Here is a 16,557-nt window from a genome sequence, read left to right as displayed (position 1 = left end):
CTTATTTGTCTTGCTTGGACATATCAAGGTGTAAAACTGATACGGTGCAGGGTATGCCTTCTGTGTCTAGATTTTAGTGGGTTATTTCAGTAAGGTTTTTTATTTTTTTTATTTAACCTTTATTTAACCAGGTAGGCCAGTTGAGAACAAGTTCTCATTGACAACTGCGACCTGTCCAAGATAGAGCAAAGCAGTGCGACAAAAAACAACACAGAGTTACACATAAACAAGCGTACAGTCAATAACACAATAGGTACTGTATCTCAGCCAGAAATTGGTGATTCATTGCAACCTAGGGCATTAAGATGATGTGCAACTAAATTTATTTATGTAATGTATACAAGAAGTGAGGATATGTGAGCTTTTGGACTTGACATGGTAGACCTGCCTGCCCTCTGTAGCACAGCTCCCACACACCAACCACCACAAGACCATATTATGTTAAGTGTGTGAATATGACGCCCTGCCAACTAAGTACAGTATACAGTCAGGTCCAACATTATTGACACTCTTGATAAAGATGAGCAAAAAAGACTGTATAAAATCAATAATACAACGCTGAGCTATATTGCATGCAACAACAAAAAAATTGAAATGATTTTATACTAATACAGTTAAACAAGTAATACCTAAAAAAAAAAGTTTTTTAAAGATAGGGGTCAAGTATTTGTGTGCTTGGCCACAAGGCTCTATTTTTATGTCATCCAACAAATGCAAACGGCAGGCGTTTGGATTGGAACTGGTATGATGACATGAAAATAGAGCTCTTTGGCCATGCACACCAGTGGTGAGTTTGGTGTAGTAAAGAACCCCACACTTACTGTAAAATATGGTGTTGAAAAGAGGAATCGTATATGTAGTAAAGAACCCCACACTTACTGTAAAATATGGTGTTGGATCTTTTAACGTTATGGGGCTGTTTTTCTTCCACTGGTCCTGGGGCCCTTGTTGAGGTCAACGGCATCATGAACTTTACCCAGTACCAGGACATTTTAGCCAAAAACCTGGTTGCCTTTACCACGAGGCCTAAACTTGACCGCAAGTGGATCTTCCAGCTAGACAATAAGCCCAAGCACACATCAAAATCCACCAAGAAATGGTTTATTGACCATAAAACTAACATTTTGTAATGGCCATTTCGACCACCGGATACCCTAGGCTGTATCACGTCCGGCCGTGATTGGGAGTCCCATAGGGCGGTGCACAATTGGCCCAGCGTCGTCCAGGGTAGGCCGTCATTGTAAATAACAATTTGTTCTTAACTGACTTGCCTAGATAAAGGTTACATTTAAATGAAATAAAAAAATGGTAAACCTGCGGTATGAATTATGGGGGAGTCCATGAGTGCAGATAAAGGATATCAACAGTCTGGAAAGATTCTGTTCGGAGGAATAGTCTATTAACCCTTCTAATATGTTCTCCAATCTGATACAACTTTTTCCAAAAAAAAGGCTCAGTCGGTATTGAAAACTATTGAAAGGTATTAACAGATATTAAAAGGTATTGACAGGTATTGACAGATATTAAAAGGTATTGACAGATATTAAAAGGTATTGACAGATATTAAAAGGTATTGACAGATATTAAAAGGTATTGACAGGTTTTGACATGAATTGACAGGTATTGACAGGTATTAAAAGGTATTGACAGGTATTAAACGTATTGAAAGGTATTGACAGGTATTAAAAGGTATTGACAGGTATTGACAGATATTAAAAGGTATTGACAGGTATTAAACGTATTGAAAGGTATTGACAGGTATTAAAAGGTATTAAAAGGTATTGACAGATATTTAAAGGTATTGACAAATATTAAAAGGTATTGACAGATATTAAACGTATTGACAGGTATTAAAAGGTATTGACAGGTATTAAAAGGTATTGACAGATATTGAAAGGTATTGGCAGATATTAAAAGGTATTAAAAGGTATTAAAAGGTATTGACAGATATTGAAAGGTATTGGCAGATATTAAAAGGTATTGGCAGATATTGAAAGGTATTGGCAGATATTAAAAGGTATTGGCAGATATTAAAAGGTATTGACAAATATTAAAAGGTATTGGCAGATATTAAAAGGTATTGACAAATATTAAAAGATATTGACAGATATGAAAAGGTATTGGCAGGTATTGATAAAAAGTTTTATTATTGAAACTCTTTTTTTCCCCAGTTGTATAAAATAATATACTTTTTTGGAATATAGTGTGTTTTGGCACAAGCTATAGCTCAGTATTTATATTTATTTCATACAGTCTTTTTTCCTCATCTTTAGCAAGAGTGCTAATCCTTTTGGATCTGACTGAACATGGCTGGAAGTGTTTCATATGAATGTATGTCATGTGCACGTATGTTTGCAGTCATGTCATAGTGAATATACGACAAAGTGGTTAATATATAAGTGATTAACTTATAGCTTCCAACTAAGCACTTATCATGATGAGTGATTATTGTGTAAGACAACAGCTTATGTAGCGTGTCTCTGTGGCCTGCTGCCATAGCTGAGGAGGAGGTGGGAGAGCACACAGTTTGGATGGAAGCACCGCCTGTTTTTTCATACGGTTCTAAGAACACCAGGGTGCTTCCAGAATGGAACTGTTCCTTGTGTCTGATAACAAAGGAGAAGGTGAGCAATGGGTTGGAAAGAAAACAGTTGTCTTGAGATTGGGTCTGTGTGAGGTCAGTCAACACTCCCTCTCGGGAATCAACCTATGTGACTAGGGATTAGACATGGTGTCCATTCCTCGTTCATCTTCCCAGCGAGAGTCGTCTCGGTGCCCAGATCAGGAAACTCCTGACCTGGGCTGGTGACAGCTGTCCTCTCCCATCTCTGGTGCTTCTGAGCAGCAGGCTCCAGGATGTCTCACTTTGCAGATTCCTATTGGTAGCAGGGATAGAACAGGCTTCCCCTGACCACTCCCTCATTTCATTTCATTTGGGGTATCCTGTTTCTGTTTTTTTCTTTTCTTCAAAACAACAAAGGATCTAAAATCTGCATATCACGACATTGTTAGCTACTGTATGTTTCTCTCTCTCCTTCCTGTCGTTAACAAATGCACAGTTTTCATATTGTACTTCCACTGTAAGAAACTGTTTTGCATTGTCAGCCATCATCAATCATATGTTAAAACATTACTATTGTTATTTAGTGGGCTGGGCTTAAGGGGAAAAACTGCTCCGAACCAATTTGATGTGAAATCCCTTTTAGAGGACAACATGGTTGATGTCTTTCAGTTGTTCCTCTAGGTAAATCACCATGCCACAAAAAAAATCATTGTTGTAATGAAGCATTAATCTGTTTGAACGATGAGCTAAGATTACAGAGCATGACATCTGAATATATATTGATCTACCATCTGCTACTCCGATGTCCTTTTGAAAAACATGTTGAATTAATAACGTCTGATCAACATTGTATTGGTTTCATTATTTAGTTATAGTACACTTCATATTCGTTTTTGCAGAGAGTATTAGAAGTGAAATTCTGTAAGATAACTAGAAACCCGTACAAAGCCCACATAACGGTTTGATAAACGACTTTACAAAATGTGAGACTTGTCTTTTATATACATGGATGTTGTGATCTCAAGCTGTTTGTTAAAGAGGAGCTGCCAGCGTAAATCAAAGCTGTATATCATTCCCTCAAGGTCCTATCTTATGGCTGATGAACATGGCCAAGTCCAGACTTCTAAACGTCACTAGCAAGGTCAGCAGGAAAGGCTCGCTATTTCCATGTCAGCATGATGGCCATAGATATGAAGGCTGATCAGTCTATTGTGAGACGGTGCTACCAGTCATGGAGAATATATGTGTGTGTGTGTTGACAGTGAAGGGTGATAGTAATTAGACCCCCCCCCCCCCCCCCCCCCCTGTCCATTTGCTGCCGTCCAAGTGAGTTACTCTCTGAATCTATAAAGGGTCAGTTCTCCATTCCAGATGGATTGGCACTGCGTTGGTTCTTTCTTTGATTTCTGGACTTTGTCATCACGAGCTCCTTTCATTTCAAGGTTTTATCAAATGTCATGTTTTCCCTTAGATAGCAGTCAAAATGCTTGATTTCGCCTTAGCATAAAATATACTGAACAAAAATATAACATGCAACAATTTCAACGATTTAACTCAGTTACAGTTCATATGAGTAAATTCGTCAATTTTAATAAATATATTAGTCCCTGTTCTATGGATTTCACATGACTGTGCAGGGGCGCAGCCATGGGTGGGCCTGCTAGGGCATAGGCCCGGCCATTTGGGAGCCAGGCCCACCCACTCACAATGAGTTTTTCCCCACAAAAGGGCTTTATTACAGACAGAAATGCTTCTCAGTTTCATCAGCTGTCTGGTTGGCTGGTCTCAGACGATCCCGCAGGTGAAGAAGCCGGATGTAGAGGTCCTGGGCTGGCGTGGTTACATGGTTGTGAGGCCGGTTGGATGTACTGCCAAATTCTCTAAAACAACGTTGGAGGCGGCTTATGGTAGAGAAATGAACATTCAGTTCTCTGGCAACAGCTCTGGTGGGCATTCCTGCAGTCAGCATACCAATTGCACCCTCCCGCAAAACTTGATCTGTGGCATTGTGTTGTGTGACAAAACTACACATTTTAGAGAGGCCTTTTATTGTCCCCAGCACAAGGTGCACCTGTGCAATGATCATGCTGTTAAATCAGCTTCTTGATATGCCACACCTGTCAGGTGGATGTATTATCTTGGCAAAGGAGAAATGCTCTCTAACAGGGATGTAAACAAGTTTGTACACCACATTTATAGAGAAATAAGCTTTTTGTGCATATGGAACATTTCTGGTATCTTTTATTTCAGCTCATGAAACATGGGACCAACACTTTACATGTTGCATTTATATTTTTGTTCAGTAAATTTGAGGAAACAGTAAAAAGCAGAGACAATTGTCAGTCACACTACTATCAATTGCTAGCTCAAACATGACCCTCCCACCGTATTTTACCACAACCCATTGGGCCGGGGTCTATTCCATTTACATTCTAGTCAATTCAGGAACTGAAATTCCAATTATAATTATCCTCAATGCTTTTCAATTACAGTGCCTTCAGAAAGTGTCTATACCCCTTCACTTATTCCACATTTTGTTTTTACAGCCTGAATTCAAAATGGATTCAATTCTATGTTTTCTCACCCATCTACACACAAAACCCCATAATGACAAAGTAAAAACATGTTTTTAGAAATGTTTGCAAATGTATTTACAAATTAAATACAGAATTATCTAATTTACATAAGTATTCACACCCCTGGCTCAATACTTTGTAGAAGCACATTTGGCAGCGATTACAGGTGTGAGTCTGTCTGAGTAAGTCTTTAAGAGCTTTCCACATCTGCATTGTACAATATTTGCCCATTATTATTTTCAAGATTCTTCAAAACTCTGTCAAATTGGTCGTTGATCATTGCTAGACAACCATTTTCAAGTCTTGCCATAGATTTTCAGGTAGATTTATGTCAAAACTGTAACTCCGCCACTCAGGAACTTTCACTGTCTTCTTGGTAAACGACTCCAGTGTATATTTGGCCTTGTGTTTTAGGTTATTGTCCTGCTGAAAGGTGAATTATTCTCCCTGTGTATGGTGAAAAGCAGACTGAACTAGGTTTTCCTCTATGAATTTGCCTGTGCTTAGCTCTATTCCATTTCTTCTTTATCCTGAAAAACTCCCCAGTGCTTAACGATTACAAGCATACCTATAATATGATGCAGCCACCACTATGCGTGAAAATATGGAGAGTGGTAATGTGTTGTATTGGATTTTAGTCTGTACAGGTTTCCTTCTTTTCACTCTGTCATTTGATCCATACTCAGTGTTCTCCTATCACAGCCATTAAACTCTGTATCTGTTGTACAGTCAACATTGGCCTCATGGTGAAATCCCTGAGGGGTTTCCTTCCTCTCCAGCAACTGAGTTAGGAAGGACGCCTGTATCTTTGTAGCGACTGGGTGTATTGATACATCATCCAAAGTGTAATTAATAACTTCACTATGCTCAAAGGCATATCCAATGTCTGCCTTTTTTTTTTTACCCATCTACCAATAGGTGCCCTTCTTTGCGAGGCATTGGAAAACCTTCTTGGTCTTTGTGGTTGAATCTGTGTTTGAAATCCGTTGCTCGACTGAGGGACCTTACAGATAATTGACTGTGTGGGGTACAAAGATTTCTTAGGATCCCCATTAGCCGACTCCAATGGAGACAGCTAGTCTTACTGGGATCTGACTCATAACGAAAAATACATTACAGACCAAAGACTTTACAAATGTCATATATTTAAAAACGTGTGTGTGTGTGTGTGTGTGTGTGTGTGTGTGTGTGTGTGTGTGTGTGTGTGTGTGTGTGTGTGTGTGTGTCAGTTACACATACATGTCAGTACATACACACAACAAGTAGAGATGAGGTAGTCATTCAAAAATCATGTTAAACACTATTATTGCACACAGAGTGAGTCCATACAACTTATTATGTGACTTGTTAAGCCAATGTTTACTCCTGAACTTATTTAGGCTTGCCATAACAAAGGGGTTGAATACTTATTGACTCAATACATTTCAGCTTTTTATTTTGAATTAAATTGTAAACATTTCAACAACAACAAAAAATTATCTTTGACATTATGGGGTATTGTGTGTAGACCAATGACAAAACACATCTAAATGTTATCCATTTTAAATTCAGGCTGTAACACAACAAAATGTGGAACAAGTCAAGGGTTGTGAATACTCTCTGAAGGCCCAGTATGAACATTTGGATTTAGGTTTACTATCTGAATTGAAATGTAATTGACCCCAACCCTGCAACTCACTACTACCCACTGATCACTGATAGTTAGGGATATCTAATACCCTCAGCGTAGCCTTGGACGCCATGCTCTTCACAAAACAACATTTGAAAGAATAGCTCCGCGAGACAAAACTACCCCCACCCCGATACGCCATTCTCCCACTAGCTACTAATCATGATAAATCGAAATATAACTCACAACCCCCCAGCCTCCTCAACCCTTCCAGACACGACACAATTACCAAATAAAGCCTTTGGTCTGCTCTCAAGATGGACAATGATTGATTCCAGTAATATGATTGGAAGAAAACAGAATGACCTTTGTACATTGTAAATAGCATCTGGAGGTTAGATAGATGTTGGTTTTGTTTAGACGCGTGTGTATACATTGAAATGAATGGAGTTAGCCAGGTGGTCTGCATCAATCAATACATCAGGTAACGGGCATTCAAGATGATGTGACAGAGATGTCTTTTATTGGATGCTGGGTTGAGCACGGCTTTGTTTTGTTACTTGGAACTGATGTTTTACTGGAAATGTGTGTTTCTTGTTTGGATATTCTCCATTTGAGCATCATGCTTTTCAGTCTGGGAGTAGGCCTAATCTGGATTTAGAAAACCGGGCCTATGCTTCTTTAACAGTACGTTTTTCAACCCAAAAACCTTCTTTAACTGTATGTTTTTCAACCCAAAAACCTTCTTTAACAGCAGTTGAATTGGATGAGTACTGAGCACTGACTGTTTTCCTCCATCTTCCCAGCTAGCACATGTGGTTCCTTTGAAGTTGTGGGAACGTACGTTTTTGGTTTCCCATTGGTTATGGGAACAAAGCCATACGTTTCCTGACCGGTAATATATATATATTTTTTATATTCTGAGAACGTGGATCTTTCAACAAGACAATAACCCCAAACACACATCAAAATACACAGAGAAATGTTTAATAGACCACAAAACCAACATTCTGCAATGGCCATCTCATTCTCCAGACTTGAACTCCATTGAATACCTATGGTTTGAATTGAAGAGGGCAGTCCATAAGCGCAGACAAAGGATTTCAAGGATCTGGAAAGATTCTGTATGAAGGAATGGCCTAAGATCCCTCCCAATGTGTTCTCCAATCTCATAAAATATTTTTGAAAAAGGCTCAGTGTGTCACGTTCGTCATAATGATTGGACTAAGGCGCAGCGTGCATAGAGTTCCACATCTTTTAATTAATAGAAACTCACAAAACAAAAAATCACAAACTAACCGTGAAGCTACTGGTTTCCACATAGGCAACTATCTGTAGACAAGATCCCACAAAGCACAATGAGGAAATGACTGCCTAAATATGATCCCCAATCAGAGACAACGATAAACAGCTGTCTCTGATTGGGAAGCATACCAGGCCAACATAAACCATTAATCACCTAGATGACCCACCCTAGTCGCTATCACTCCCCAAACAACATAGAGAATAAACAGCTCTCTATGGTCAGGGCGTGACACAGTGTCGTTATCCTCACAAGGGTAGGGTGCTGAAATACTGAAAACAGGGAAGTCAAACATTGGCACTTATCTTTTTGAGTCTTTTTTTAACATTGTATTTGCTTGTTAAACTAAATCTATTTCTCTGAGAAATTATATTAGTATTAAAATTATATAATTCCCCCCATGTTTTTTGAGCATGCGATATAGATCAGTATTAGAATTATTTATTTTATACAGTATTCTTTGCTCATCTTTATCAATGTGCCCAAAATGATGGACCTGAGTGTACATCCATGAGCAGCAGATGCACAGTAACAGTAGAAGGTTCGATGATCTGGACGAGGTAGATCTGGACAAGGTAGATCTTTAGATCTGGACGAGGTAGTTCTGGACGAGGTAGATCTGGACGAGGTAGATCTGGACGAGGTAGATCTGGAGGAGGTAGTTCTGGACGAGGTAGTTCTGGATGAGGTAGCTCTGGACGAGGTAGTTCTGGACGAGGTAGATCTGGACGGGGTAGATCTGGACGGGGTAGATCTGGACGAGGTAGTTCTGGACGAGGTAGATCTGGACGAGGTAGTTCTGGACGAGGTAGGTCTGGACGAGGTAGGTCTGGACGAGGTAGATCTGGACGGAGTAGATCTGGACGAGGTAGTTCTGGATGAGGTAGGTCTGGACGAGGTAGATCTGGACGAGGTAGATCTGGACGAGGTAGTTCTGGACGAGGTAGATCTGGACGGGGTAGATCTGGACGAGGTAGTTCTGGACGAGGTAGATCTGGACGAGGTAGTTACAGCAAACCCACCATTATGCAACCTCTCTATACTTTATACCACTATTGCTGTTTTCCTGCAAGAAAATATAGGCATACGAATTTCTGTTAAAGGAATTTAATTCCTATATGTTTATCAACCCATTCAATTAAAACACTCTGCCCATACATAAGAATTTGTAAGATAATTATCAGCATTAAATGGACAGAAACCAGTCTCAAAATCAATCAATCAATAGCGTTTATTCTCGAGAGTACTGATCATAGTACAATTTACATTAGGTTATATAATAAAGATGATGTCATAGGTTTTAAAAGGTCCTTCCTCCTCTTGGATACAATGGCAGTACAGTTAGCGTTCTTATTTTGTCTGCCACCTGTTAGACTATCTGCAACCAACCCAAGGTCTCTCCCCTCCCTGGGTAGAGACAGAATTTCCTGTAAGGAACTCATCATTCCAGCCTGTCTGAAGATAACTCCATTCTTTCTAACAAGGAACACAATATATTCAGAGGTTCATTCATCCATACAGTAACATAGAATTATAACTAAACCGCATACTACTAAGTCAAATGTATACATATTTTAGTCATTTATTCATAAAAATCCCGTAACAATTTCTTAGTTAGTTGGCTGAAATATGAAGGCCCTAACTAATTACTATGCTAATGCCTTGTATGTATGGTTTTATTATGAGAAATGAATTTGTTAAGCCACTTTCAACTGTCCATCATTCAAAGCTGTAAAACAAGGAAGGAAGTTGGTTTCTGAACACAATACAGACACTAATCCATATATACAGAGCATTCGAAAACCCCTTGAATTTTTCCACATCTTCGTCTTATTCTAAAATGGGGGGGGGGGGGGGGGTGTCCTCAGCAATCTAACACAATACCCCATAATGACATCACAATACCCCATAATGACATCACAATACCCCATAATGACAAAGCAAAAACAGGTTTTTAGACATTTTTGCACAAGGGAAGGGGTCTGAATACTTTCCGAATGCACTGTAGGTTTTCAAATGCTGGATTAGCTAGATGTTAAAATCAACAGCTTCTGTACCATCACATTAATTGCAGGGATTTTGTATTTTAATTTTATGTAACTATTGAGTAACTGTTGGCACTCTCTAGAAATTAAGTAAAAATGAACTGGCTTGTGGCTAAATTAATCTCCATATTAACATTTCATTATTGCAGAACCTTTTCTGAATATCAATTCATTTCCATCTAACAATTAAGTACCTTACTGTGATTGTTATCAATTAAAATGGCAGTTTCTCAAGCAATAATTTAGCTAGGTCTGAGTGAGGGAGGGAGGGAGGAAGGGAAAACTGAAAACTAGGTGTTATTGGCAGAGAGGTTTGGAACTCTCTTATTGGTCTATTAGCTAATTTACCACCTGGTGATGTCACCAGGCAGACCAGAACTCCATCCCACCAAAACAGGCTAGAATTTCAGGCTGTCCTTTCAAACACCTCTTCCAATAAACGGACATTATCCTAATTTTCACAATTTCACAGTATTATTCCAACCTCATAGTGTGGAGATATATATATATATATATATATATGTGAATTTAGTGGAAAGTACAGTAAGAACAGAACAAATCCCTCTGAATCTCTGAAGTACTTTTGTCCCGCTACATCAGACTCTAAGCAGGGGGGGGACAGATACGCAGTAAATAGGTAGAAGACACACTATGTAGCTGGATAGAGCGGATCTGAGTTTACAGGTCCGCTCTACCCAGGGCGGCAGGTAGTCTAGTGGTTAGAGTGTAGGGGCGGCAGGTAGTCTAGTGGTTAGAGTGTAGGGGCGGCAGGTAGCCTAGTGGTTAGAGTGTAGGGGCGGCAGGTAGCCTAGTGGTTAGAGTGTAGGGGCGGCAGGTAGCCTAGTGGTTAGAGTGTGGGGGCGGCAGGTAGCCTAGTGGTTAGAGTGTAGGGGCGGCAGGTAGCCTAGTGGTTAGGGTGTAGGGGCGGCAGGTAGCCTAGTGGTTAGAGTGTAGGGGCGGCAGGTAGCCTAGTGGTTAGAGTGTAGGGGCGGCAGGGTAGCCTAGTGGTTAGAGTGTAGGGGCGGCAGGTAGCCTAGTGGTTAGAGTGTAGGGGCGGCAGGTAGCCTAGTGGTTAGAGTGTAGGGGCGGCAGGTAGCCTAGTGGTTAGAGTGTGGGGGCGGCAGGTAGCCTAGTGGTTAGAGTGTAGGGGCGGCAGGTAGTCTAGTGGTTAGAGTGTAGGGGCGGCAGGTAGCTTAGTGGTTAGAGTGTGGGGGCGGCAGGTAGTCTAGTGGTTAGAGTGTAGGGGCGGCAGGTAGCCTAGTGGTTAGAGTGTAGGGGCGGCAGGTAGCCTAGTGGTTAGAGTGTAGGGGCGGCAGGTAGCCTAGTGGTTAGAGTGTAGGGGCGGCAGGTAGTCTAGTGGTTAGAGTGTAGGGGCGGCAGGTAGCTTAGTGGTTAGAGTGTGGGGGCGGCAGGTAGTCTAGTGGTTAGAGTGTAGGGGCGGCAGGTAGCCTAGTGGTTAGAGTGTGGGGGCGGCAGGTAGTCTAGTGGTTAGAGTGTGGGGGCGGCAGGTAGCCTAGTGGTTAGAGTGTAGGGGCGGCAGGTAGCCCAGTGGTTAGAGTGTGGGGGCGGCAGGTAGTCTAGTGGTTAGAGTGTAGGGGCGGCAGGTAGCCTAGTGGTTAGAGTGTAGGGGCGGCAGGTAGTCTAGTGGTTAGAGTGTAGGGGCGGCAGGTAGCCTAGTGGTTAGAGTGTAGGGGCGGCAGGGTAGCCTAGTGGTTAGAGTGTAGGGGCGGCAGGTAGCCTAGTGGTTAGAGTGTAGGGGCGGCAGGTAGCCTAGTGGTTAGAGTGTAGGGGCGGCAGGTAGCCTAGTGGTTAGAGTGTGGGGGCGGCAGGTAGCCTAGTGGTTAGAGTGTAGGGGCGGCAGGTAGTCTAGTGGTTAGAGTGTAGGGGCGGCAGGTAGCTTAGTGGTTAGAGTGTGGGGGCGGCAGGTAGTCTAGTGGTTAGAGTGTAGGGGCGGCAGGTAGCCTAGTGGTTAGAGTGTAGGGGCGGCAGGTAGCCTAGTGGTTAGAGTGTGGGGGCGGCAGGTAGCCTAGTCGTTAGAGTGTAGGGGCGGCAGGTAGTCTAGTGGTTAGAGTGTAGGGGCGGCAGGTAGCTTAGTGGTTAGAGTGTGGGGGCGGCAGGTAGTCTAGTGGTTAGAGTGTAGGGGCGGCAGGTAGCCTAGTGGTTAGAGTGTGGGGGCGGCAGGTAGTCTAGTGGTTAGAGTGTGGGGGCGGCAGGTAGCCTAGTGGTTAGAGTGTAGGGGCGGCAGGTAGCCCAGTGGTTAGAGTGTGGGGGCGGCAGGTAGTCTAGTGGTTAGAGTGTAGGGGCGGCAGGTAGCTTAGTGGTTAGAGTGTGGGGGCGGCAGGTAGTCTAGTGGTTAGAGTGTAGGGGCGGCAGGTAGTCTAGTGGTTAGAGTGTAGGGGCGGCAGGTAGCTTAGTGGTTAGAGTGTGGGGGCGGCAGGTAGTCTAGTGGTTAGAGTGTAGGGGCGGCAGGTAGTCTAGTGGTTAGAGTGTAGGGGCGCCAGGTAGTCTAGTGGTTAGAGTGTAGGGGCGGCAGGTAGTCTAGTGGTTAGAGTGTAGGGGCGGCAGGTAGTCTAGTGGTTAGAGTGTGGGGGCGGCAGGTAGCCTAGTGGTTAGAGTGTAGGGGCGGCAGGTAGCCCAGTGGTTAGAGTGTGGGGGCGGCAGGTAGTCTAGTGGTTAGAGTGTAGGGGCGGCAGGTAGCTTAGTGGTTAGAGTGTGGGGGCGGCAGGTAGTCTAGTGGTTAGAGTGTAGGGGCGGCAGGTAGTCTAGTGGTTAGAGTGTAGGGGCGGCAGGTAGCTTAGTGGTTAGAGTGTGGGGGCGGCAGGTAGTCTAGTGGTTAGAGTGTAGGGGCGGCAGGTAGTCTAGTGGTTAGAGTGTAGGGGCGGCAGGTAGCTTAGTGGTTAGAGTGTGGGGGCGGCAGGTAGTCTAGTGGTTAGAGTGTAGGGGCGCCAGGTAGTCTAGTGGTTAGAGTGTAGGGGCGGCAGGTAGTCTAGTGGTTAGAGTGTGGGGGCGGCAGGTAGCCTAGTGGTTAGAGTGTAGGGGCGGCAGGTAGTCTAGTGGTTAGAGTGTAGGTGCGGCAGGTAGCCTAGTGGTTAGAGTGTAGGGGCGGCAGGTAGCCTAGTGGTTAGAGTGTAGGGGCGGCAGGTAGCCTAGTGGTTAGAGTGTGGGGGCGGCAGGTAGCCTAGTGGTTAGAGTGTAGGGGCGGCAGGTAGTCTAGTGGTTAGAGTGTAGGGGCGGCAGGTAGCCTAGTGGTTAGAGTGTAGGGGTGGCAGGTAGCCTAGTGGTTAGAGTGTAGGGGCGGCAGGTAGTCTAGTGGTTAGAGTGTAGGGGCGGCAGGTAGCCTAGTGGTTAGAGTGTAGGGGCGGCAGGTAGTCTAATGGTTAGAGTGTAGGGGCGGCAGGTAGCCTAGTGGTTAGAGTGTGGGGGCGGCAGGTAGCCTAGTGGTTAGAGTGTAGGGGCGGCAGGTAGCCTAGTGGTTAGAGTGTAGGGGCGGCAGGTAGCCTAGTGGTTAGAGTGTAGGGGCGGCAGGTAGCCTAGTGGTTAGAGTGTAGGGGCGGCAGGTAGCCTAGTGGTTAGAGTGTAGGGGCGGCAGGTAGCCTAGTGGTTAGAGTGTAGGGGGGGCAGGTAGCCTAGTGGTTAGAGTGTAGGGGCGGCAGGTAGCCTAGTGGTTAGAGTGTAGGGGCGGCAGGTAGCCTAGTGGTTAGAGTGTAGGGGCGGCAGGTAGCCTAGTGGTTAGAGTGTAGGGGCGGCAGGTAGCCTAGTGGTTAGAGTGTAGGGGCGGCAGGTAGTCTAGTGGTTAGAGTGTAGGGGCGGCAGGTAGCCTAGTGGTTAGAGTGTAGGGGCGGCAGGTAGCCTAGTGGTTAGAGTGTAGGGGCGGCAGGTAGCCTAGTGGTTAGAGTGTAGGGGCGGCAGGTAGCCTAGTGGTTAGAGTGTAGGGGCGGCAGGTAGACTAGTGGTTAGAGTGTAGGGGCGGCAGGTAGTCTAGTGGTTAGAGTGTAGGGGCGGCAGGTAGCCTAGTGGTTAGAGTGTAGGGGCGGCAGGTAGCCTAGTGGTTAGAGTGTAGGGGCGGCAGGTAGCCTAGTGGTTAGAGTGTAGGGGCGGCAGGTAGCCTAGTGGTTAGAGTGTAGGGGCGGCAGGTAGCCTAGTGGTTAGAGTGTAGGGGCGGCAGGTAGCCTAGTGGTTAGAGTGTAGGGGCGGCAGGTAGCCAAGTGGTTAGAGTGTAGGGGTGGCAGGTAGTCTAGTGGTTAGAGTGTAGGGGCGGCAGGTAGCCTAGTGGTTAGAGTGTAGGGGCGGCGGGTAGCCTAGTGGTTAGAGTGTGGGGGCGGCAGGTAGTCTAGTGGTTAGAGTGTAGGGGCGGCGGGTAGCCTAGTGGTTAGAGTGTGGGGGCGGCAGGTAGCCTAGTGGTTAGAGTGTAGGGGTGGCAGGTAGTCTAGTGGTTAGAGTGTGGGGGCGGCAGGTAGCCTAGTGGTTACAGTGTAGGGGCGGCAGGTAGCCTAGTGGTTAGAGTGTAGGGGCGGCAGGTAGCCTAGTGGTTAGAGTGTGGGGGCGGCAGGTAGCCTAGTGGTTAGAGTGTGGGGGCGGCAGGTAGCCTAGTGGTTAGAGTGTGGGGGCGGCAGGTAGCCTAGTGGTTAGAGTGTAGGGGCGGCAGGTAGCCTCGTGGTTAGAGTGTGGGGGCGGAAGGTAGCCCAGTGGTTAGAGTTTAGGGGCGGCAGGTAGCCTAGTGGTTAGAGTGTGGGGGCGGCAGGTAGCCCAGTGGTTAGAGTGTAGGGGAGGCAGGTAGCCTAGTGGTTAGAGTGTAGGGGCGGCAGGTAGTCTAGTGGTTAGAGTGTAGGGGAGGCAGGTAGCCTAGTGGTTAGAGTGTAGGTGCGGCAGGTATTCTTGTGGTTAGAGTGTAGGGGCGGCAGGTAGCCTAGTGGTTAGAGTGTGGGGGCGGCAGGTAGCCTAGTGGTTAGAGTGTAGGGGCGGCAGGTAGTCTAGCGGTTAGAGTGTAGGGGCGGCAGGTAGCCTTAGGGTTTAGAGTGTAGGTGCGGCAGGTAGCCTAGTGGTTAGAGTGTGGGGGCGGCAGGTAGCCTAGTGGTTAGAGTGTGGGGGCGGCAGGTAGCCTAGTGGTTAGAGTGTGGGGGCGGCAGGTAGTCTAGTGGTTAGAGTGTGGGGGCGGCAGGTAGTCTAGTGGTTAGAGTGTAGGGGCGGCAGGTAGTCTAGTGGTTAGAGTGTAGGGGCGGCAGGTAGCCTAGTGGTTAGAGTGTAGAGGCGATAGGTAGTCTAGTGGTTAGAGTGTAGAGGCGGCAGGTAGCCTAATGGTTAGAGTGTAGGGGAGGCAGGTAGCCTAGTGGTTAGAGTGTAGGGGCGGCAGGTAGCCTTAGGGTTTAGAGTGTAGGTGCGGCAGGTAGCCTAGTGGTTAGATTGTTGGGGCGGCAGGTAGCCTAGTGGTTAGAGTGTGGGGGCGGCAGGTAGCCTAGTGGTTAGAGTGTGGGGGCGGCAGGTAGTCTAGTGGTTAGAGTGTGGGGGCGGCAGGTAGTCTAGTGGTTAGAGTGTGGGGGCGGCAGGTAGTCTATTGGTTAGAGTGTAGGGGCGGCAGGTAGTCTAGTGGTTAGAGTGTAGGGGCGGCAGGTAGCCTAGTGGTTAGAGTGTAGAGGCGGCAGGTAGTCTAGTGGTTAGAGTGTAGAGGCGGCAGGTAGCCTAATGGTTAGAGTGTAGGGGAGGCAGGTAGCCTAGTGGTTAGAGTGTAGGGGCGGCAGGTAGTCTAGTGGTTAGAGTGTAGGGGCGGCAGGTAGTCTAGTGGTTAGAGTGTAGGGGAGGCAGGTAGCCTATTGGTTAGAGTGTAGGTGCGGCAGGTAGCCTCGTGGTTAGAGTGTAGGGGCGGCAGGTAGCCTAGTGGTTAGAGTGTAGGGGCGGCAGGTAGTCTAGTGGTTAGAGTGTGGGGGCGGCAGGTAGCCTAGTGGTTAGAGTGTAGGGGCGGCAGGTAGTCTAGTGGTTAGAGTGTAGGGGCGGCAGGTAGTCTAGTGGTTAGAGTGTAGGGGCGGCAGGTAGCCTAGTGGTTAGAGTGTAGAGGCGGCAGGTAGTCTAGTGGTTAGAGTGTAGAGGCGGCAGGTAGCCTAATGGTTAGAGTGTAGGGGAGGCAGGTAGCCTAGTGGTTAGAGTGTAGGGGCGGCAGGTAGCCTTAGGGTTTAGAGTGTAGGTGCGGCAGGTAGCCTAGTGGTTAGATTGTGGGGGCGGCAGGTAGCCTAGTGGTTAGAGTGTGGGGGCGGCAGGTAGCCTAGTGGTTAGAGTGTGGGGGCGGCAGGTAGTCTAGTGGTTAGAGTGTGGGGGCGGCAGGTAGTCTAGTGGTTAGAGTGTAGGGGCGGCAGGTAGTCTAGTGGTTAGAGTGTAGGGGCGGCAGGTAGTCTAGTGGTTAGAGTGTAGGGGCGGCAGGTAGCCTAGTGGTTAGAGTGTAGAGGCGGCAGGTAGTCTAGTGGTTAGAGTGT

This window comes from Salvelinus fontinalis, chromosome 29 (genome assembly GCF_029448725.1).
Source record: "Salvelinus fontinalis isolate EN_2023a chromosome 29, ASM2944872v1, whole genome shotgun sequence".
In the NCBI taxonomy this organism is placed as follows: Eukaryota; Metazoa; Chordata; class Actinopteri; order Salmoniformes; family Salmonidae; genus Salvelinus; species Salvelinus fontinalis.
Note: the sequence above shows the minus strand (reverse complement) of the source record.